The sequence below is a fragment of the Coptis chinensis genome, chromosome 9 (genome assembly GCF_015680905.1).
Source record: "Coptis chinensis isolate HL-2020 chromosome 9, ASM1568090v1, whole genome shotgun sequence".
NCBI lineage: Eukaryota > Viridiplantae > Streptophyta > Magnoliopsida > Ranunculales > Ranunculaceae > Coptis > Coptis chinensis.
Genome location: NC_141464.1, coordinates 79,365,742 through 79,390,247, shown reverse-complemented (window position 1 = coordinate 79,390,247; position 24,506 = coordinate 79,365,742). Strand labels below are relative to the sequence as shown.

At 32.4% G+C, this 24,506-nt stretch overlaps 1 long non-coding RNA gene across 1 annotated transcript; it reads right to left on the bottom strand.

Annotated features, from left to right (window-relative positions):
* Positions 1–22,448: 22,448 nt before the first annotated feature.
* On the bottom strand, positions 22,449–22,950 carry LOC147478438 (uncharacterized). The gene is made up of 2 exons (XR_015209645.1): positions 22,814–22,950; positions 22,449–22,690 (listed from the first exon to the last, which is right to left on the bottom strand). It is a non-coding gene; the product is annotated as an uncharacterized LOC147478438 (long non-coding RNA).
* Between the last annotated feature and the right edge of the window lie 1,556 nt (positions 22,951–24,506).

Here is a 24,506-nt window from a genome sequence, read left to right as displayed (position 1 = left end):
TGACACAGGAACCTAGGTACAGAAAAACCAATTGCCGGAGAAAGTTAACCAACGACCATTGATAAGTACTGGCTAGTCTGGCAGGTGCAATATATACCGGTCACGGAGGAAAACCGCGAGGCTTGTTAAAAGTAAGATGACGATAACTTATATGTATTTCTTTCTATTTCTAAAGTGCGAATTTTCCTTGGGTGTTTTGTATCCGACATTAATCGAACTAAGTTTGTAGGTGAAATTGATATGCTCAATACGGAAAGACGAAGAGAACTTAGCGCCAGCAACTAATCGAAATACCAAGGACACTGACAAAAACGCAGAAATAGAAAGCAATAAAGAAAAAGTTCTTTGGATCACTACTGAAAATAAAAGACGTAACAAGCAAGAGAAATTGGGTAATGCGCCTTAGAAGAAAAACAGAAACCAACGGAATTTTGGTTCAGAAAAACTGATGAAAACCGACCAAAAGTGTCGGTAGGGATGACTTGTTGCTGGAATTCAGTGAGTTGTTGAGTTTGTGGAATAACTTGATGTTGGAGATGGGGTTGGAAATTAGTGGTGGTGGCATGAAATTGAGGAGTGGAGGTGGTTTGTTGTTGATGAGTGGTGATGGAACGAAGTTGTCGGGAATCATCTGTTTGAACGTCGAAAATTTTCGATCGGAAAATTTCGCTTAGAAGATCAGTATAATGCCTTAGAAAAAATAATAAAGCTGTCAAAAAAAATTCACTCGGAAAATTTCTCGTAGAAAGATCGGCACAATGCCTTCGAAAAAATAATGAAGCTCTTAAAAATTTTCGCTCGGAAAATTTTTCGTATAAAGATCAACAGAATGACTTAGAAAAAATAACGAAGCTGACTAAAATTATCGCTAGGAAAATTTATCGTAGAAAGATTGGCACAATGCCTTAGAAAAAATAACAAAGCTGTTGAAAATTTTCGCTCGGAAAATTTCTCGTAGAAAGATTAGCAGAATGCCTTAGAAAAAATAACGAAGCTGACTAAAATTATCGCTAGGAAAATTTATCATAGAAAGATTGGCACAATGCCTTAGAAAAAATAATGAAACGAAAGATTAACTCGGAAAGTTACGCTCAGAAAGTTCGACTTAATGCCTTAGAAAAAATAATGAAGCTGGATAAAGTTTTCGCGAAGACAGTTAACGTAATGTGAATTCTCGCCACACGGAGAAATGACAGTATTACGAGCAAATTATATTCATAAAGAGTCGACGGAGAAAAGTTTAGCACAGAAAAAACATCAATAAATGTCCTAGAAGAATTAAAGAAGTTGACAGAAGTTTCGTTGAGAAAGAGCGGCACAATGCCTTAGAAAAAATAATGAATGCGGAAGATAGTTAACCGAAAGTGCTAAGCGAAGCAAATGCAGATTTTGAAGAAGAAAACGAAGATTTAATCGAGCGACCGTAAGACAATTGACAAAGACAATTGATTAGGTAATTGTGTGAATGTAATACCATAGAGCTAAAACTTTTTTTTGATGAAAAATAAAAATAAAGTATGAGTTTGTTATTGAATATTGTTGTTGTCTCAGATAACATACCTGCGGAAAACTGACAATGTTGTAGATTTATGTAGTTGAAATGAAATAGAACGAGACGCCCCCAATGCTAACTTTAAGCTTGCAAAATTAGATTGAGTGAAAAAATGCTCTGACGCAGAACTGACGAAACGAAACGGGATAACTTCATCAGAAGTTGACATAGCGTGAGTAACCGACTAAGCTAGCGTAAAATCGTTCAATTTAGACTGACGAAATTAAATGTGGTAAGTTCGTCAGATTTTGTCGTAGCGATAATATCGACTAAACGAAATGTAACGGCGTTCAACTTAGGATCAATTGCCGAAATTAAATGTGGTAATTTCGGCCGATTTTTTATCGGAGCGATAATAAACTAATTGGCGTAAAAGTGTTCAACTTAGGATCCGATGAAATTAAACGTGGTAATTTCGCCAGATTTTGTTGTAGTGATAGTAACGACTAAGCGAGCGTAAAAGCGTTCAACTTAGATTGACGAAATTAAACGTGGTAATTTCGCCAGATTTTGTTGTAGCGATAGTAACGACTAAGCAAACGTAAAAGCGTTCAAACTTAGACTGACGAAGCTAAACGCGGTAACTTCGTCAGATTTTGTCGTAATGATAATAACGACTAAGCGAGCATAAAAGCGTTCAACTTAAACTGACGAAATTAAACGTGGTAATTTCGTCAGATTTTGTCGTAGCGATAGTAACGAACTAAGTGAGTGTAACAGCGTTCAACTTAGACTGACGAAACTAAACGCGGTAATTTCGTCAGATTTTGTCGTAGCGATAGTAATGAACTAAGTGAGCGTAATAGCGTTCAACTTAGACTGACGAAACTAAACGCGGTAATTTCGTCAGATTTTGTCGTAGCGATAGTAATGAACTAAGCGAGCGTAAAAGCGTTCAACTTAATCGACAAAATTAGTCGCGTGGTAATTTCGCCCGGATTTTGTTGTAGTGATAGTAGCGACTAAAAGCGAAAAAAAGCGTTCAACTTAGACTGACGAAATTAAATGTGGTAATTTCGCCAGATTTTGTTGTAGTGATAGTAACGACTAAACGAGCGTAAAAGCGTTCAACTTAGACTGACGAAATTAAACGTGGTAATTTCGTCAAATTTTGTCGGAGCAATTATAAGGTTCGCTAGAACCAAAATCATACCATTGGAACTGAAGTGAAAGAATTGCTTCTTTATTGATTACCGAGTCTTGAAAAATGCAAAGATAATAACGGAAAAGAAACTATTGAACTAGAAACAGACTAACAAATTTTTGTCCGGTTTTTTGTTCAACTTGTCTATTTTGTCCGCCACTTAGTAAAATAATCTGTTGTGACGAGCAAGAAATAAACACTGTCAGGGGCTAGCGAAAATAAATCAACAATGTCAAGGCCCCATTTCGCAAATGACCAAGGTTTATGGATTGGATGACGCTTTATCGCGGAAAGTTTGACCCATATCATATATCATGTTTTTAACAAGGCACACACTTCTCGGACAAACACGTACATCCTTTGGCATGTATGTCCACCAATACTATTGAGTCATTGTTATGTGAGCGAGACTTCGCCCCCAGGAATTCCTGAGCATCGTCAGCTGCATGATCGTCGTCGGTAGATACCGAGACATTATCAGTGCCAAGCTCGTTGGAATCATCTGACAACATAAGTGGTTAATCCAGTGTTGTCGTTACAATGACGACTTGATTTTTCACGGATAAGTATGCAATAGAATCAGGATGCCTTACATCATAACGAGGATACTATACCATACTGATAGATGTAAAATTTCATGCAATTCGTTAAACGAAGTCCAAATAACGCCCATTCTATCATTGCGAGCCGCATATTATCATTCAAAGTGGCTAGCGACTAATTTAGAATAATTAATCATAACTTAGTCGCCTATTTGAAGAGTTGTCATTATATCGCAAATGATTGAGGTTCGTACTTTCGGCCATATAATATGAAGCGTTAAAAAAACTCAAACGTAGAGACCTCGCAATTATGTCTTCATTCGGCTTCAAGATGACAAAAACAAGACCGGAGGCGAACTCATTATGCGAACTATCGGTGTAAATCTAACAATCAGCAGATATATCCGATAAATATTTCAAGTCATCGCCCCCGGGAGGTAATGACAATTAGAAATCGACGTTTTCCTCATCGAGTAATGCTTTCGACATAGGAATATCATCAATAAGAAAATCAGTCATTAGTGAAACCAAAGTTTGTCTCTGTTTAATTGTATGAGTGTCAGAGACAATGTTGTAAATGCTAAGGTAACTTTTCTATTCTGCGACTCGATCCGTAGATGTTGCGAAAAAACTTGCGCAGCGGATATTCGACAAGTATAAACTTTGACTATTCCTTCTTCGAAATAAGCTTAAGACGTCTGACAGCATGAAACAAGGCCAGTGTAATATTTTCAATACAAGAATGCCTCGACACATATGACGGACATTATCTGCATCAGATACTGGAGAATCGTCAGAGGCAATAACCTCACGCTGAATAATTTGGCGGATTGGTGGAACGACAGTATTAGAAGGGATTATGTCGTCAACGCCAAGTTGTCCTTGACCATCATGTTCGTGATGATCGTCAGTAATCACATCGGGACCTTGAGCTCTTCGAGTATGCGTCATAACTTTCGCAGAACATGATCGAGGGTGTAATATAAGAACCGCAGACGGCGTTAATTATGTTTCGACCAAATATGATCAAAACACTAAGTGGTGACAAAAGAGACGAAGAACGTAGAAAAGTAGTGAGAAAAGTGATGGTGATCGGGAGAATGATGAGACTGTACCTTTCGGTTGCCTACGTACCCAAATTATCGGTGGGATCAAGTCTCAAGAATGTAGTTCTGAATGAAAAATAGTTTTGTATTTATATAGGTAGAGTAGAGAATCCTTGTAGCTCAAGTATTCTTGTAGCTTGAGTCATTGTGATAGAATATAACTCTCAACTGATAATTATCTCTTTGATAAGAAATGAATCTGGACATAAATCAATATACATTAGTGGCAAGCTATATGGCTAAGGTTCAGCCTTAGACACATGAGTTAATGGGCCTGTATATTGATCCATGGTACTGCAAATTGGGTTTTAGCCCTGTCGATTAAATGAATAAAGTGGAGATTCCTACCAATGGACGTTCGCCACATAGGTGGGGGTCGAAACAACTCTCACTCACACTTTCCCACTGATGTGGAGAGTACTTGTTGTTAGAGAAAACGATACCAATTGATCTCCACTAAGATAGTTTGCATTTGGACAATTTACTACTCCAATCTAAAATCTAATCTTTCACTACAACCAACAATCACAACCTAAACTATGGATATAACTATCACAAACAAACAATATAGATATAAAGCAAGTAAAATATACCACAACACAAAGATGTACCGTGGTTTGGCCAATGATGCCTACTTCCACAATAGCTAATCCTTTTATAAGTATGAAAATGAAGATTACAATCACTCCTTTCAAGTCTCTCTAACTTACTAGATCACTCCTCTTTCCTTACAAACTTTTCTCTTTGTAAGGGTTTTCTCTCAATTTTGATTGTTTTCAAAATTGGGTTTTTATTTAAGACTTTATTTTCCAAAACCTAACTTCTGTGTTTCATAGTAATCTGAAATTTTGACGTCTGTGAAATTTCGCGTTTACTGTAGAAAAATCAGAACTTGAGATGTTAAAGCATGAGCGCGGACACGCTCTTGGCAAGGCCAATTTAAGCGCATGCGCTCCCTCTTATTTTGCCATCCCAAAACTTCTAGTAGACATGTTTCGTGAGAGGGCTAAAAAAAATTACCTTCTTTTTCATGCAAGGGTGCGCGTGCGCGCTCAGACCTCTTCACACGAACAATACCTTATTTTCTCATTCTTCCTCATCTTCATGTGAGGGATAACACCAACACTTGTTTGTATCACAACTCTATATATTATATATTTAATATAACATATAACATATATTTTACTGATAAAAAAAATATTTATAGGTGTAATTGCAAACTTGCAATGTAGACATGTGTTACTACATGCTAAGATCATCTTTAGGTGAGATACTATCCTATCATCAAACACCAAATTTCTAATAATTTAGTGTTTTTTCATCTTCAGCAGAGACATATGTTTATGAAAAAAAATTGTATTGTTATGCTATGAACTTACACAAAGTGATGTTAGTAGAAGAGTAAGTAGATTTTCAAGTGATGTTAGTAAATTTAGTAGTAACTTATACTTAAAAGAGTCGTCTCCATGAAACCCCACAAAAATTTATTTATCCAAGTGATTAATTAGTAATGGTTTCTCAACGACAAGACATGAGCTATAATCAAGTTGGTTTGATTTGTTTGATTTAATGAAAATTGATCTTTCTGTAAAACAGCGGTCGGGTTTGTCATTATGTTCACATTTCAATAAAATTACAAAATGTTATTTATAAACAAAACTAATCTGATCACGGGAATTTGTGAAAATGGATTTAGGTCAGAAAATTATGAAAATAAAAGAAAATAGACTTTGATTTCGAAGATAGAAAATCCGTTTGCGTGAAACATATCTCCGTTAAAAGAGTTAGTCTCGATTTTTTATCCTTAATAACAACTCTTCATATCTGAACGAGCGTTATTAGCACATGGAATCGATTCAGAACCCCATATCTAGGTGAACTTACTCGATTCCTAATCGTTATAATTATTGAAACACCCTCCCTAATGGAGATAATCATCACTCGGGCAGAGTTTCTACTCTGAGATCACAGAACTAAAGTATTATTCTAATTAATAGAAAATAAAACTGAATTAAAAACATTTTAATTAAAAACTGGAAATTAAATTCTTCATTACACTAGAAAAGCAGTAAACTACTCTAAATACTATGATTGAATGATAACCATTCAATGAGAAAAACTAAAACTAGACCCTTCTATTTATAGTTGAATGAACGGTCGTGATCGAATCTAAAAAATATGATCCAACAACTGAGATTTGATCACTATTCAACTTTTTGACTTTAAGGAATAATTATTAATATTTGACACTATTCAACACTATTTGACACTTTTCATCTTTAGACTTTACAAAAAGTTAAATAATAAAAAATCTAAAATATCTACGTCGTCTTTGATGAATAGTGACGTGCTTGGCTTTATCTCTGATTTCAAACCATACGTCCATTTTATAGAAGCAATATACCATTGCGTAGAGTTTTCTGCACTGATCATTTTGACAGGTCATATGCTTCAATCGGAGTTAGGAGACGGAAGATGTCACTGTTTGAACTTTCTCCTAATTTTCGGACTGTTACTGGTCAGTTTGATCAAGTTTTGACCCGAACATGACTCCTTTGGCTGGCTCAGGGGATTAGGTTTGTTCTTTTGACTTGTATATATACTAAAGCAGAGACCTTTAAAAAATGATTTTCTCTCTCCTATGTGGCACTCTAATATGAGAGTTAGCTTTTTCTCTATCATATGTGGCACTCTAATATGAAAGATAGTATCTTCTAATAGCTTACAATCTCACGTACATTGAACCTCTTTGGAGAGTTAGAGTGTATTTCTAATTCTTATATTTGGAGAGTTTAAGTGTATTTCCAATTCTTATATATTTAATCAAATAAAAAAAATTGCTAAAAAATAAATGATTTGTAGAAAATAATTTCCTATTACGAATCAAACACTTTTAGTGTTCCAATTCTTATATATTTTATCAAATAAAAAAAATTGCTAAAACATAGGTGATTTGTAAAAACTAATTCCCTAACAAATCATACAATTTTAGTGCCTATGATAAAGTATTGACTTATTTCGAATATATCCTTAACACAACCTCAAAACATAGTTAAAAACAATTATACAAAAAATAATATCACAAAATATATAATATAAAATGAAAAAAATAATAATAATAACGGTAAAACAATAATGACAAATATTTTAAAATATGTATAATACTGAAAAACTAACGTCAAAAAATAATTAATGGGGAACCAAAAACTGGATGCAAATGTATCGAACTAACCTCAAATAATATTTAACGGAAAATCAGAAACTGAATGCAAATGCAAGCATTAAACTAATCTTAAAAAGTAATTAATAGAAAATCATAATATGGATACAACTGCATTAAACTAACCTCAAAGAATAATTAAATGAAAATCAAAATTTGGATGCAAATACATCAAACTAACATAAAAAAATAATTGTCGGAAAATCGAAAACTGGATGCAAATGCATTGAGCTAACCCTCAAAGATTAAATTAACGGAAATTGGAAACTAGATGCAACTGCATTAAACTAACTTCAAAGAAAAATTAATTATAAATTGGAAACATAATACAAATGCGTGGAACTAATCTTAAAAAATAATTAACGGAAAATCAGAAACCGGATGCAACTGCACTAAACTAATCTCAAAAAATACACTGGATGCAAAACCTCAAGAAATAATTAACGAGAAATCAGAAACTAGTTGCAAATTCATTGAACTAACCTCAAACAATAATTAACGGGAAATCAGAAACTATATGCAAATGCAACTTTATCAAATAATAAATGAAAAATCGAAAACTGGATGCAAATGTATTAAACTAATCTCACAGAATAATTAACGGGAAATCAGAAACTGGATGCAAATGCATTGAACTGACCTCAAAGAACAATTAACAGTTAATTGGAAATTGGATGCAAATGTATTGAACTAACCGAAAAGAATAATTAACGACAAATCAGAAACTGGATGCAACTGCATTGAACTGATCTCAAAAAATAAATAACAGGAATTGAAAATTGGATGCAACTGCATTGAACTAACCTCAAAATATAAATAACAAAAAATCATAAACTAGATGCAAATGCATTGAACTAACCTCAAAATATAGTTGGGTTATATGTTGTGGGAATGTCTCGATAAGTATAGTTTTGCATTTAAAATGGTGTTTATATTATGTCTTTCCGTATGATTGAGAACTCCTTGCTAGTCAAGTAGCTTCAATATATATGAATTTCTCCTTATTAGGCAATCTCATAAAACTTCAATCAAACTTATATTATTAAACAACAAAATGAAGTTGAAGGGTTTTATCAAAAACGAGTTATGTGTTTTTTAATGGAGAGTGAGGTTTTCACGTTATAAGAAATTTGGTTGGGTAATCAATATAATATCAATATATAATAGTTTTGCATATTTGCAAATATTTTTCAGAATAATTAATATAACAGCACCCGTTCGTAGATAATCTTTGAAGATTCCACATAATGAGTCATGTATAATTTAAAGAATAATTTATGGGAAATCGGGAACTGGATAATCTTCGATGATCCCACATAGTAAATTAAGCATAATTTACTTTTTATGTCATGTTTGCAAAGACACTATAGATGGATCAGCAGAAGTTGGTATTACACACCACATTGGATAATTATAAGGAAATCGAAACTGGATTAAAAAACATAACTGAGCTCAATGAGTAATTAATGGAAAATCAGAAACTTTATGCAAATTGCATTAAACTAATGACAGAGAATAACTAACGAAAAATTAGAAATTGGATGCAAATCTTTGAAAAATATTTAACAAAAAATCGGAAACGGTAAGCAAATACATCAAACAAACCTCAAATAATAATTAATGGAAAACCAGAAACTGGATGCAAATGCATTGAACTTAACTCAAAAAATAATTAACAGAAAATCAAAACCGAATGCAACTGCATTGAACTAACCTCATAGAATAATTGGTGGGAAATTGGAAACTAAATGCAAATGCATTGAAATAACCTCAAAGAATAGTTAACGGGAAATCAGAAACCGGATATAATTGTATCGAACTAACCTCAAAGCATAAATAATTAGAAACTAGATGCAGATATATTGGACTAACCTTAAAGAGTTATTAACAGAAAATCGGAAACTGGATCCAAATGCAATGAACTAATCTCAAAGATTAATTAACGAAACATTGAAAAATGGATGAAACTGCACTGAACTAACCTAAATGAATAATTAACGGAAATTATAAATTTGATGTAATTGCATTGAACTAACCTCAAAAAATAATTAATGGGAAATCGGAAACTTGATACAAATGCATTGAACTAACCTCAAAGAACAATTAACATAAAATCGGAAATTGGATGCAACTGCATTGAACTAACCTCAAATAATAAATAATGGAAAACCAAAACTGGATGCAACTGCATTAAACTAAAATCAGAAATTATCTAACGGAAAATCAGAAATTGGATGCAAATGCATTAAAATAATCTCAAAAAATAGTTAACTAAAAATCGGAAGTCGGATGTAACTGCATCGCAATGACCTCAAACCATAAATACACTTTTTTAGCCTTCTCACATTAGTAATTACGAGTAATTAGGAACCCAAAATGAAAGTGAGTTTATAAAAACAGACTTTTATATGTATGCAAAAAATTGTAAACTATCGAACTAACCTAAAAAGCAATTAACGGGAAATCAGAAACTGGATGCAGATGTATTGAACTAACCTCAAAGAGTAATTAACGGGAGATTGGAACCTGGATGCAAATGTAATGAACTAATCTCAAAGACTAATTAATGAAACATCGAAAACTGGATGCAACTGTACTGAATTAACCTCAATGGATAACTAATGAGAAATCATAAATAAGTGGATGCAATTACACTGAACTAGCCTCAAATAATAATTAACGGGAAATTGGAAACTTGATACAACTGCATTGAACTAACCTCAAAGAATAATTAGCGAGAAATTGGAAACTAGATGCAACGTACTACATTAAACTAACATCAAAGAATAATTAATGGAAAATAAAAAAAAATTGATGCAAATGCATTAAACTAATAACCCTAAAACATATTTGTATTATATGTAGGGGGAATAAATGTCTCGACAAATATAGTTTTGCATTTTAAATAGTGTTTATTATAATTCTTTTATTGTGATTAGAAATGCCTTGCTATTCAAATAGCTTTAATATTATCTTCGTCATATTGGGCATTCTCACAAAATTTCAATCAAACTTCTATTATTAAACCTAACAATAAAAAGAAGTCGATGAGTTTTATCAAGGTTTGGTGCTTCCTTTTTATAGAGAGTGGTCAAGAAATTTAAATCAGTAATTAATATAATTTTCATATCTCATAGCAATGCATAATTGCTAATATTTTTTAGAATAATTTAATATAATGACACCCGTTTGTAGGACATGTTCATGTGATAAAAATTTTCAAGTGAGAGTATTGTATTCTTTGAAAATATGGAAACAATCAATATGTTTTAGTGATTTGTACACATTACGTAAGCCGAATGGTGATGATTTACCGCTAAATCACCATAAATCTAATAAAACTAGTTTACAGGCTAGATCGAGTTTAAGATAATTTAATTTGAAAATTACGGATTAATATTATAAACCACAATGTGAAGAGGCTATCTCAATTTCATCCCTTAGTTTTCAAGTACTTATGCACTATAATTGCTGCTCATTAACGTATTTCGGTTTATTATTAATAAAAATATATTATTATTTGAAAATTTGTCGCTAAATCACCATAAATCTAAGAAAACTAATATACAAGCTAGATCGAGTTTAAGATAATTCTTTTTGAAAATTATGGATTAATATCCTAAACCACAAAGTGAAGAGGCTATCTCAATTTGATTACTTAGTTTCCTAGTACTTATGCACCATAATCGTTGGTCATTAATATATTTTTGTTTATTTTTAATAAAAATATATTCTGATTCAAAAATTTGTGTGAGACATTTTGTAAAGCCTTTTCAACACACAAAATATTTAATAGATCCAGCGTATGCCCGGGTTCAAAATCTAGTCTATATACTAAAGCAGAGACCTTTAATAGAGGATTTTCTCTCTCCTATGTGGCACTCTAATATCAGAGTTAGTTTTTTTTTCTCTATCTAATAGTCTACAATCTCATGTACATAGAACCTCTTTGGAGAGTTTGAGTGTATTTCTAATTCTTATATTTAGAGAGTTTGAATGTATTTTTAATTCTTATATATTTGATCAAATAAAAAAAATACTAAAAAATATGTGATTTGTAAAAGGTAATTTTCTATTATGAATCAAACACTTTTAGTGTTTCAATTGACCAATTCTTATATATTTGATCAAATAAAAAAAAATTGCTAAAAAATAAGTGATTTGTATAAACTAATTCCCTATTACAAATCATACAATTTTAGTGTATATGATAAAGCACCAATTTATTTCGAATATATCCTTAACACGGCCTCAAAATATAGTTAAAAACAATTATACAAAAAATAACATCACAAAATATATAATAGAAAAAAAAAAAAAAAATAGCAACAAAGCAATAATGACAAATATTTTAAAAAAAAATATAATACTGAATGAAACTAACGTCAAAAAACAATTAATGGAGAACCGAAAACTGAAAACTGGATGCAAATGCATCGAACTAACCTCAAATAATATTTAACGGAAAATCAAAAATTGAATGCAAATGCAAGTATTAAACTAATCTTAAAAATTAATTAATCGAAAATTGGAATATGGATACAACTGCATTAAACTAACATCAAAGAATAATTAATGGAAAATCAAAACTTGAATGCAAATATATCAAACTAACATAAAAAAATTATTGTCGGAAAATCAGAAACTGGATGCAAATGCATTGAGTTAACCCTCAAAGATTAAATTAAAGAAAAATCGAAAACTAGATGCAACTGCATTAAACTAACCTCAAAGAAAAATTAATTATAAATTAGAAACATTATGCAAATGCGTAGAACTAATCTTCAAAAATAATTAACGGGAAATCGAAAATTGAAACCGGATGCAACTGCACTGAACTAATCTCAAAAAATAAAATGGATGCAAATGCATTGAACTAACCTTAATAAATAATTAACGGAAAATCGAAAACTATGTGCAAATTCATTGAACTAACCTCAAACAATAATTAACGAGAAATCGAAAACTAGATGCAAATGCAACTTTATCAAATAAAAAACGAGAAATCGGAAACTGGATGTAAATACATTAAACTAATCTCACAGAATAATTAATGAGAAATAAAAAAAACTGGATGCAAATGCATTGAACTGGCATCAAAGAACAATTAACAGAAAATTGGATGCAAATGTATTGAACTAATCGAAAAGAATAATTAACGAGAAATCAGAAACTGAATGTAAATGCATTGAACTGATCTCAAAAAATAAATAATGGAAATTGGAAATTTGATGCAACTGCATTGAACTAACCTCAAAATATAAATAATGGAAAATCAGAAACTGGATGCAAATGCATTGAACTAACCCCAAAACATAGTTGGATTATATGTTGTGAAAATATCTCGATAAGTATAGTTTTGCATTTAAAATGATGTTTATCTTATATCTTTCCGTATGATTGGGAACTACTTTCCATTCAAATAGCTTCAATATATATGAATTTTACTTTATTAGGCAATCTTACAAAACTTCAATCAAACTTATATTATTAAACAACAAAATGAAGTTGAAAGATTTTATCAAAGGTGAGTTCTTTTTTTTAATGGAGAGTGTGGTTTTCACATTATAAGAAATTTGGTTGAGTTATCAATATAATATTAATATATAATAGTTATACATATTTGTAAATATTTTTCAGAATAATTAATATAACAACACCCATTCATAGATAATCTTTGAAGATTCCACATAATGAGTCATGCATAATTTAAAGAATAATTAATGTGAAATCGAGAACTGGATAATCTTCGATGATCCCACATAGTAAATCAAGCATAATTTACTTTTTATGTCATGTTTGCAAGTACAATACAGATGGATCAGTAGAATGAAGTTGGTATTACACATCACATTGGATTATTAAAAGGAAATGGAAACTGGATTCAAATACATAATAGAGCTCAAAGAGTAATTAACGAGAAATTGGAAACTTTATGCAAATGCAATAAACAAAACTCAAAAAGTAATTAACTAGAAATCGAGAACTGGGTGCAATTGCATTAAACTAATGTCAGATAATAACTAACGGGAAATTAGAAATTGGATGCAAATCCTTGAAAAATATTTAACGGAAAATCGGAAACGGTATGCAAATACATCAAACAAACCTCAGATAATAATTAATGAGAAACCGAAAACTGGATGCAAATGCATTAAACTAAACTCAAAAAATAATTAACATAAAATAAAAAACCGAATGCAACTGCATTAAACTAACCTCATAAAATAATTGGTGGGAAAACTAAATGCAAATGCATTGAAATAATTTCAAAGAATAATTAACAGAAAATCGAAACCAGGATATAATTACATCGAACTAACCTCAAAGCATAAATAATAAGAAACTAGATACAGATGTATTGAACTAACATTAAAGAGTTATTAACGGGAAATCGGAAACTGGATCCAAATGCAATGAACTAATCTCAAAGACTAATTAACGAAACATTGAAGAATGAATGAAACTGCACTGAACTAACCTAAATGAATAATTAACGGGAAATTATAAATTTGATGTAACTACATTGAACTAACTTCAAAAAATAATTAACGGAAAATCTAAAACTTGATGCAAATACATTAAACTAACCTCAAAGAATAATTAACATAAAATCGGAAATTGGATGCAACTACATTGAACTAACCTCAAAGAATAATTAACGGAAAACCAAAAACTAGATGCAACTGCATTAAACTAAAATAAGATATTAACTAACGGGAATCAAAAATTGGATACAAATGCATTGAAATAATCTCAAAAAAATAGTTAACTAGAAATCGAAAGTCGGATGTAACTGCATCACACTAACCTCAAAGTATAAATGTCCATTTTTTAGCCTTCTCACATGAGTAACTACGAGTAATTAGGAGCCCAAAACGAAAGTGAGTTTATAAAAATAGACTTTTACATGTATGCAAACTGTATAGAAATTGTAAACTATCAAACTAACCTAGAAAAATAATTAATGGGAAATCAAAAACTGGATGCAGATGTATTGAACTAACATATAAGAGTAATTAACGGGAGATTGGAACCTGGATGCAAATGCAATGAACTAATCTCAAATACTAATTAACGAAATATTGAAAACTGGATGCAACTGTACTAAATTAACTTTAATGAATAACTAATGAGAAATCATAAAGTGGATACAATTGCACTGAACTAACCTCAAATAATAATTAACGGAAATCGAAAACTTGATGCAACTACATTGAACTAACCTCAAAGAATAATTAATGAGAATTTGGAAACTGGATGCAACGTATTACATTAAACTAACATAAAAGAATAATTAATAGAAAATCAGAAACTTGATGCAAATGTATTGAACTAATAACCCTAAAACATATTTGTATTATATGTAGGGGCAATAAATATCTCGACAAATATAGTTTTGCATTTTAAATAGTGTTTATCATAATTTTTTTTTATTATTGGGAATGCCTTGCTATTCAAGTAGCTTCAATATTATCTTCGCCACATTGGGCATTCTCACAAAACTTCAATCAAATTTCTATTGTTAAACCTAACAATAAAAAGAAGTCGATGAGCTTTATCAAGGTTTGATGCTTTTTTTTTATAGAGAGTGGTGCAAGAAATTTAAATGAGTAATTAATATAATTTTCATATCTCATAGTTATGCATAGTTGCTAATATTTTTTAGAATAATTTAATATAACGGCACCCGTTCGCAGGGGCGGCCTTGAGTTTTGGGGGTTCCTAGGCGAGATCATAAAGTGTGGCCTCTACCGATAAATGATGAAAAATACAGAAGCCAATTTTTTTTTATATTTGATCACAAATTAAGTCCAAATTCCTTCGTATTCTTACGGAATCAAATGTGTGCTTAACATCAATAAATTCACACCAAAATTCAATTACAAAAACTAAGCACTACTGAAAAGCTAGTCTTCTTATATTTCTAGGTGTGAAATCACTAATAGTCTTCATAATCAAGTTTTTCTACTAAAACTTTTCAATTGATAACATAGCTAATCCATTCAATCTTTTTTGATACATGCTCGATCGAAGGTAAGATTTGATCAACTTCAGCTTTGAAAAACTTCTTTCTGCAGATGCGATGGTAACTGGTATCAACAAAAGAGAGAGGAATGGAGACCATAGAGTGCAAATTGGGGAACTGGAAAGACCTTAGAGAATTGCAGAGACAAGAGATTAAGAGGAGAAGTGGAGTCATGGAGAGCAAGCCTTTGTACAGTTTAGTATCGATGTTTAATGATTTATGTTTGGGCCAAATTTAGAACCAATGTTGGGCCAAAAAAAGAACAGTAGATATTTGTTTGCTAAAGTGTTTTTGGGCCGAAAAAAAAATAATTGACCACAACTGCTTTCAACCATGGGGGCCCTAATATTTGGCCAACTTTCGGGGCCCCAGCCGGCTGCCTATGTGGGCTGTCCTCAGGGCCGGCCCTGCCCGTTCGTAGGATATGTTAATGTGATAAATCTTTTCAAGTTGGAGTAGTGTATTCTTTGAGGATATGGAAACAATCAATATATTTTAGTGATTTGTACACATTAGTACGTAAGCTGAGCAGTGATGATTTACCGCTAAATCACCATAAATATAATAAAACTATTATACAAACTAGATCGAGTTTAAGATTAATTCAATTTGAAAATTATGAATTAATATTCTAAACCACAAAGTGAAGAGACTATCTCAATTTGATCTCTTAGTTTTCAAGTATTTATGCACCATAATCGCTGCTCATTAACGTATTTCGGTTTATTTTCAATAAAAATATTTTTGATTCGAAAATTTGCCGCTAAATCACCATAAATCTAATAAAACTATTATACAAGTTAGATCGAGTTTAAGATAATTCTATTTGAAAATTACGGATTAATATCCTAAACCACAAAATGAAGAGACTATCTCAATTTGATCCCTTAGTTTCTAAATACTTATGCACCATAATCGCTCCTCATTAACGTATTTCGGTTTATTTTTAATAAAAATATATTCTGATTTGAAAATTTGTATGAGACATTTTGTAAAGCCTTTTTAACACACAAAATATTTAATAGATCCGGGCATATGCCCGGGTCCAAAATCTAGTTTAGATTCTAAACCTATATACCTGGTCCAAGCTCAATAATCAAGTACATATTCATTAGATTCTTAAAAATTTAGTGTACACTAGTGGGATTTGAACCCTGCTACTCAAAATACAGTGGAAATTCTCAAACACAGCAGCTTACGGCATAACGGCAATACAACAAAAAAAATATAAATAGCTTTGATTGAATAGGCTCTATTTTTTTGGGCGGCCAACCACCTCCACCTTGTGTATGAAGACTTGATTTTAGTCCCCGCCAACCACTTCAACCTTGTCGATGAAAACTTGATTTCGGTCCCCATACCATAAAAAAGCTCTAGCTAGCAGATGTGTCATTCTGAGTAGACCCAATTGGCCAACCACTTCCACTTTGTTCGCGAAGACTTGATTTCGTTCCATAGTCCCCATGCCGTAGCAGCACAATTTTAATTCATTTTGTTTACTCAGCAACCCATAATAATGAGGTAGCTTCACTCAAAATGATTAGACAAGCCCTCTAACTAAATGGTATTACGTATCAATCATCTCATTGTGCGTATTTTTGGTTATATTTTGTGATCATTGCAAGTATGGTCATCATTCTGCAAATAAAAGCTCTCAAACTGGCACATGATCAATCACCACAGCTATAATTGCTAGAGAACGAATTTGTGGACAGGTTTGTCCATAAACATCAACTTTTGCTACCCATTCCCCGAATTAATGCACAAAACTCGTAGTCGGTAATACACGCATCAAAAAATTTCCTGGGACACTCACGGTTGACAACTGTGAACTTATTGAATTTATCCGTGTACTTTAAATACAGTGGTCCAGCTTATGCTCACGATTAAGCGACTAAACAATCTATTCAGTCGGCATCGGATGCCCACTATGCCAGTTCGGTGCATATGTAGACGGTCCTTCTATTCAGTCGACTTGTCATTTTAATGTCTGGTCGTTGTATATCACTTCTTGGTCCTCTTCACCCTAGGGATTAGGGAATATAAGTTCATAAATAACTACCATTTTTAATGCAAGCAACAACTTGTTATCTCCACATAAATATTACATAGAATTATTTACTCTCATAGTTACTTTCTTGGTGAGAAGCTATTAGGAATTGTCCAATGCAAAAATGATTTTAAAATTCGGACGAAATGTTTAATTCCGTTTAAATGTAAAAAAAATATATATATATATATCCAAAAAAAAAAACGCGCGCGGAAGGAATGAAACATCCCGCTCGGAAGAAAAAAGTAGAAAAATATCCTGAGACAAAATAAACATCCCGTTCGGAAAAAAAAACTAAAAACTAAAAACAAAAAAACACTTGAGACGAAATAAAAAATTATGTTCAAATATCACAAATCGGCAACTATCTCAGTAGCAAGTGCTACCATCAATGTAACTTAGTAAAAAACTATTATCATTGTCACCCTTGCATTGGGCCATTGTTTTAGGCTCATAAGGGTGACAAGTTGTTTTTTCCCCTTAAAGTCGTTTGCATTAGAAATGCTCTTAACAAGACAAAACATTACCATCTTATCTTAAAAGAACATTCAACTGCTATAGTTACATGGTGGCTTCAGTCGAAAATTTATATCGTCATGTCTGATTTCTCTTGTATTACACTGCACACGTTCATTGCTTCGTTGAGAGACTTTTCGTTAGTCATTAATTTCTCTGTGGTGCTAGTGCATAATCCAGCCAGATTTTATAGAAAATATACGTGTCCTCCTAAATAACGAGTATTTGGGGTTTGGTCATCACTAATTGACTTATTATTAGGCTTTGGTCTTCCTAAATCGTCTTGACTAATAGTGTATGCTGTTAGTCAAAAATAATTTAGGAAGGACCGAAAACCTAATAAGTCAATTAGATAGGACCAAACCCCAAATACCAATTATTTAGGAGGACCATAACCTAAAAAGCCCAATAAATTAAGTTACTCACAATAACACTAATTGGAATCAGAATCGTCATGATTATTTGGAGTTCTCATGCATTATTGATTTATTTTTAACAACTGGTGAGAAACAAGAAAAAGCAGCAAAATAATGTTTTGAGGTGCTGAGAATCATTGAAGAACACGGTGGTCTTGGAAAGGAGAAAATTTTCAAAAGTGATGAGATTGGCATAGCAAACTTGGTCATGGGATTTTTAGCTCATTGGTTTGGAGTGGTAAAGGAAGCAATAGCAGCAAAGATTATTATGGAACCTACCCCAACATTTTCAACGTTTGTATGCATGAATAACAAATTTTAGAGAAGTTCTAGTCATTCAAGAAAACCTACTTGATTGTAATAAAATGCTACACACTTTCTTCAAATGGCATCTGTATGATACTTCATTTCTAATTTTTATATGTGTACCAAGGGAGATGCGCTACTAGTAACATTTTGAATCCAAGATCCTATGAGTTGCTTCTATTACTCTCCACCTCAGTGCTACTGCGTGTCATGTAGTACGTAGGAAAGACGTGTTTTGATAGTTGGTACTATGAATAAGTCAATGACCACGATTCATGGTGAAGTTGTTAATCATTTATAAGAACTGAATGTGTGCTATCCATTGTAGTTAGTATAAACTATGATCTTATTAGTAAAGTTGTTTCAATTTTGGAAAAATCATTTTATCATTAATCTTTTTAGATTGAATCATTAACCTCCAGACAATCATCTCAATGCAAGTAGACATATAATGCGTTCGATAAATATTTAAGTAGGTAAACTAGCCAATCAATGAACTCTCCCTAAGGGCATCTCCAATGGGGTGTAAAATTACACCTCAACGTAGGTGTCATTAGGATTCTACAACTCTAATTGTATACTATTGTATAGCCTATAAATATCCACACTCTATAGTCCCCAATGGAAAAGTGTAAAAAAAATTGGATTTTAAACTCGGACGTCACTTAAAGTGACGTCTCTCTTTAATTTAAACTGGGACGTTACTTTAAGTGATGTCTGAGTTAAAAAAATTGCAAATTATGACTTTAGAACTAGAAAGGGACCTGACTTAAAGTGTCGTCCAAAATTTTTTTTTGTTCGGACGTTGGTTAAAGTGTCACCCGAGCTATTTGTCAACGTACTGATAGCGAGATGAGGAATTCCCCACCTTATCTATCAACTAATAGTCTATTACCTACAGTATGTCACCCCCGTTGGAAAGAGTTTTTTGACACTTGGATTGTAAACTTTATACTCTATACGGTTTACACCCTGCCATTAGAGATGCCCTAATACAACTTTAGATATATATAACTTTTACAATTGAAGGACAGAAATGCGATAGATAAGTTATGGAACAAATATGAAGTTACTCACAAAGTAGAATCAGGACGTGCCGAGGCTTTCAATTGCATGCCCTCTTAAAAGTGATAGATGTTCAGCAGTCGCCATGATCACTAAGGTATAAACAATGTAAAAATTCATTGCTGCACTAAGTAAAGGATGTTATAACAACCCTATTTTTATTCTCCTTTTTAATTAAATATATATAAAGTTAAATAATAATAAAAAGAAAAGATAAAGATAAAGATAGAATCATAAAAACGTGGGAAGTGGGATGAGTAGTTGCTGGAAATAAGGAATGGGGGTTTCGGGTGTTTTGGTTTTACCAAACACTCGTTCTTGTTTTTGGAGGGGAGTTTTTTTTAAAAGAAAAAGAAAACAAAAAGAGAAGAGACGTGTTCTAAAAGAGAGAGAGAGAGAGAGAGAGAGAGAGAGAGAGAGAGAGAGAGAGAGAGAGAGAGAGAGAGAGAGAGAGAGAGCCTTCATAGAGAGAGAGAGAGTGTGAGAGAGAGAGGTTTCATTTCTTTTTTATTTGGTTTTGCTTTTTCTCGATCAATTCACAAATGGTGGAATGCAGCGGATGAAGACGCTTGATTGGGATTCGCTCTTAGAGTCTTACTGGTATAAATTTTATGAAGTATAAAGTTTTGATTTGAAACAGATGTAATAGAGTGGTTTAGTAAATTCTTGAATTGTACATTAAGAGTTGTTTGTTTGGTTTTAATTTAATCTCATATTTTATTATCGTGGTTGTTAATGGGTTATTAGGGTTTTGTTTCATCCCGGATTTTCAGAAAATGGAATAGGGTGTGGATAATTCTCTATTTTAAATTTTCTGGAAATTTGGGGTGTGACAGATGTTTTCTTAATTATATGCACCCTTTCTTTTGTAATATAGCCGAAAATAAGTGAAGTAAGAAACAACTTTCATATACAATTCACCATTTTTTAGGTTTTGGTCCTCCTACATAACTGGTATTTGGGGTTTGGTCTACACTAATCAACTTATTAAGTTTTGGTCCTCCTAAATCGTTTTGACTAACAACCTACAAATAGTCAATTTGGTAGATTGTTAGTCAAGATGATTTAGGAGGACCAAAGCCTAATAAGTCGATTAGTGAGAACCAAACCCCAAATACTTATTATTTAGGAAGACAAAAACCTAAAAGACTCTTAAAATTGTGTCCAAATCCTACTGATGGTAAATTGTGTCAAAATATTAAACTCTTTGCGCCTACTAATTCATTGCCGGAAACCTAACCTTTCAAGTTAACCTCACAAGTTTTCTTTAAGTGAACTGCCCAATTAGAAAATCGATGAATGAAGAGGTAAATATATGATTTTAGAAGAGAAAGGGTGATGCATGGGGAGGAAAATATGTTATTTGATGATAAAGGAAAACACTTAATTTATTATTTTTAGAGTATTAATATCATTTTACTTACAGACCAGAAGAAGTGAAGAACCATCAAAGAGAAAAAAACCAACTCCCACATTATAATTCTGAGAGACCGAGACACATCCAGGAGCTAAATTTTCAAAAGTTTCATAATTTTTATTTCATTGTCCATTTTTTTGCTTATTCAATATTTTCATAAAATTTCCACAATAGTTTTGAAAATTTTCTTTTATGGCCATCCTCGAAACATTAACCGACCTTTGAAATTAGTTCGTTGGACACATCTCATGTGGTGGTTTGGACTTTGGAGTATTCAGGGGGTCTTAAGTTTGAGTTTCTTGGGCGACCAGTAGGATATGATCATAACAAATTGTGGTTTGACAAGACGAGCCTGCAGAGTGCCTACCGTGGAGAAACTTTACTTGATCTACTAGAGCTTTTAGTTGTTCTTCTAGGGTGGTTTTCTAACTAGTTTCGTGGGCTTGAGAAAATAGTGTTGGTGGTTTTACTCAAGGAAATAAACCAGCAGACGACGCCAATGTAGAGGTATGGATTTGTATCTATGACCTGATGTTGATGTTGATAGAGAATAGCTGCACTCTTTCTTGGGATAAGAGTTGCCTACGTATCAAGTCTCTTCACTACACCATAAATGGTGTTTAGCAACAATTATAATCGTTACTTATATTTTTACTAACGCTTATATCCGTTACCTCTGGGGTGTGACAGTCATTTAGGCAAATTTAGTAACGGATATATTCATTACGTATATTAATTTAGTAACAGATATATTCATTACGTATATTAATTTAGTAATAGTTATATTCGTTGGTAATTATTTTGTAACAGATAGTCAACTGTTGATTGTCCACAGAAATATTTCATTTCTAACGGATATAAGTGTTAGTGAAGCTTAGGGCCCTTTCATTAGTAACATTTAGTGTAACAGATATAACCGTTACTAAAAAACAATCCAGTGCAAAAAAAATTATTTTTTCTGGCGCCAAAAGATTCCAACCTGTACGGAGCTACATCACATCTGATTATCCACGATCTATCTTACATACAAAAGTATTACATTACATTACAACTCAAGTAACAAGTGAATAAAAGAAAACCGACTCGGTTAACATTATAGAATTAAAGCCACCAATCCAAATCCAAATTTACAGACCAAACACTTGTAAAAATAAATTAACCTAATTGTATCTATCCAAAGTTACAACAAGAATTGTAAGACAATATAATAGAAACTGACAAACACTAACAAGCTGACACAACTACCAACTCGACCATTGAGAATATGCCAAGTACCAGTCAGAAATAGCACCACCATCTTTACCCTTTCATTGTTGGATGTGTATACCTGTTTTTACCAAAAAATTGTCGCCTTAATCTCATACTTCCCACATAAAAGAATAGACCACAAAAAGTTGAAGCCTAAAATGTAGTTTAATACCGCAAAATGACGTAACGGGCATATTATTACCTCAATGAAGGCACTAAGATGTGCACAGTTCCGTTTCTCTGATAATCTCAAAGTGTATTATGCAGCAATGCCGCAATATCAAATGTACATCTCGTATTGCTTTGAGAACAGCTATGTCTGCATTCAAATTCCAACGTGCCAAAGAAGTGTTTATCCATCATAAAGTAATCAGTTGATTACTAACAAATAAGGATACAAGCAAGCAATTAAACTCGTGCACCTAAGAAACAACCGAAATTCAGATGTCTAAACTTGTATTGTGAAAAATAAATCTCCTTGTTCGATCACTTAGTAAGCTTAACCTACACATAACCAAATCTATTTTACTTGATTCACCCTCCCTAAAAGATGACATGGATTCAACATGCATACCATGAGTCTGCCATGGTAGAAAAGAAATTAGACAAAAAGGTTCTCTCACCAAGGTTTAAAACAAAATCTAAAAAGCACTGCCTCAACATTATCACACAATTCTTATAACACCTTAACAACACCTCGTCCTTACCACGATGATTTCCCACAACGTATTAGAAATGTAGAACTACCACCACTCAAACACCATAGTGCTAATGAGTCATCCATTTTCCAAGTGAATTAAATGCAAAAAACAATATCTAAACACTACCAACAACCCATTTCCTTCGTAAGAACAAATTTAGTTTGTAATAATTTCTTTCAGTAAGGCAAGTAATTTCTTTTTTCTAATGACAAAAATACACAAAAAACTAACATTTAAGGGTAATAAAAGAACTTCACTACACACCCAAGATTTGAGCAAGAACAATACCTGAAGGTGAACTTGGATTTCATTCTTCTAAATCTGATGACTCAAAACTAAATTTACCATGGCTAAACAGAATAAATTATATCAATGTAAGAAGTAAATGTATCATGTCTTTGGATTTCATTCTTCTGAATCTGATGACTCGAAACTAAAATTTTGCCTTGCAGTCATCACAGAAATAATCATTGTTTCCCACACCTTTTAAAACATAAGGAAATCAGTCAGTGTGCCAATTCTTCATCCTCTTCAGGAATGAAATAAGAGAAAGAAAAACAAATATTAGAGGCACACACATACTAAATCATTCATAACAAGTTATTGTAGTGTAAGAAATTTCATGCGGTCATAATAAATGAATACCAAAAGGAACAGTACATAATGACGGAATATCAAGTACTCAAATTGCAAATAAAACTAACTAGTGAAACTCCTGAAACTAACATTGATACAAACCCGTTACTTGCTAAATGAAACTGAATACAGTCTACAAACAGTGATATAACCCCGTTACTTGCTAAATTCATTGCAGAATATCAGACTAGCTAGTAACATACTAACATGGTCCACAGACATAATTCAATGACAAACTAGTGGCATACGATCAAGTCGCTCCTAAGTTGTCCGTGTACAAAAAATGAAAGCAGACACGACTGAGCCATTACCGCACACTACTCGAGCTGCATTCACACTAATAAGGCACTCGATGTCTAAATTACTTGAAATTCAAATCTCAGTCTTGGCAATTGCTAGCAACTTGTTATTGAGTCATTGCAATAAGCATTAAATTAAATAAAACTGCTGAAAAATCATAAACAATGATCTTAAAGCATGGTTCAATTTTGTATGGAATTGATTTAATGACCATACAGGAATAGGAATAATTAGTTACAAGTTACAAGTTACAACTAC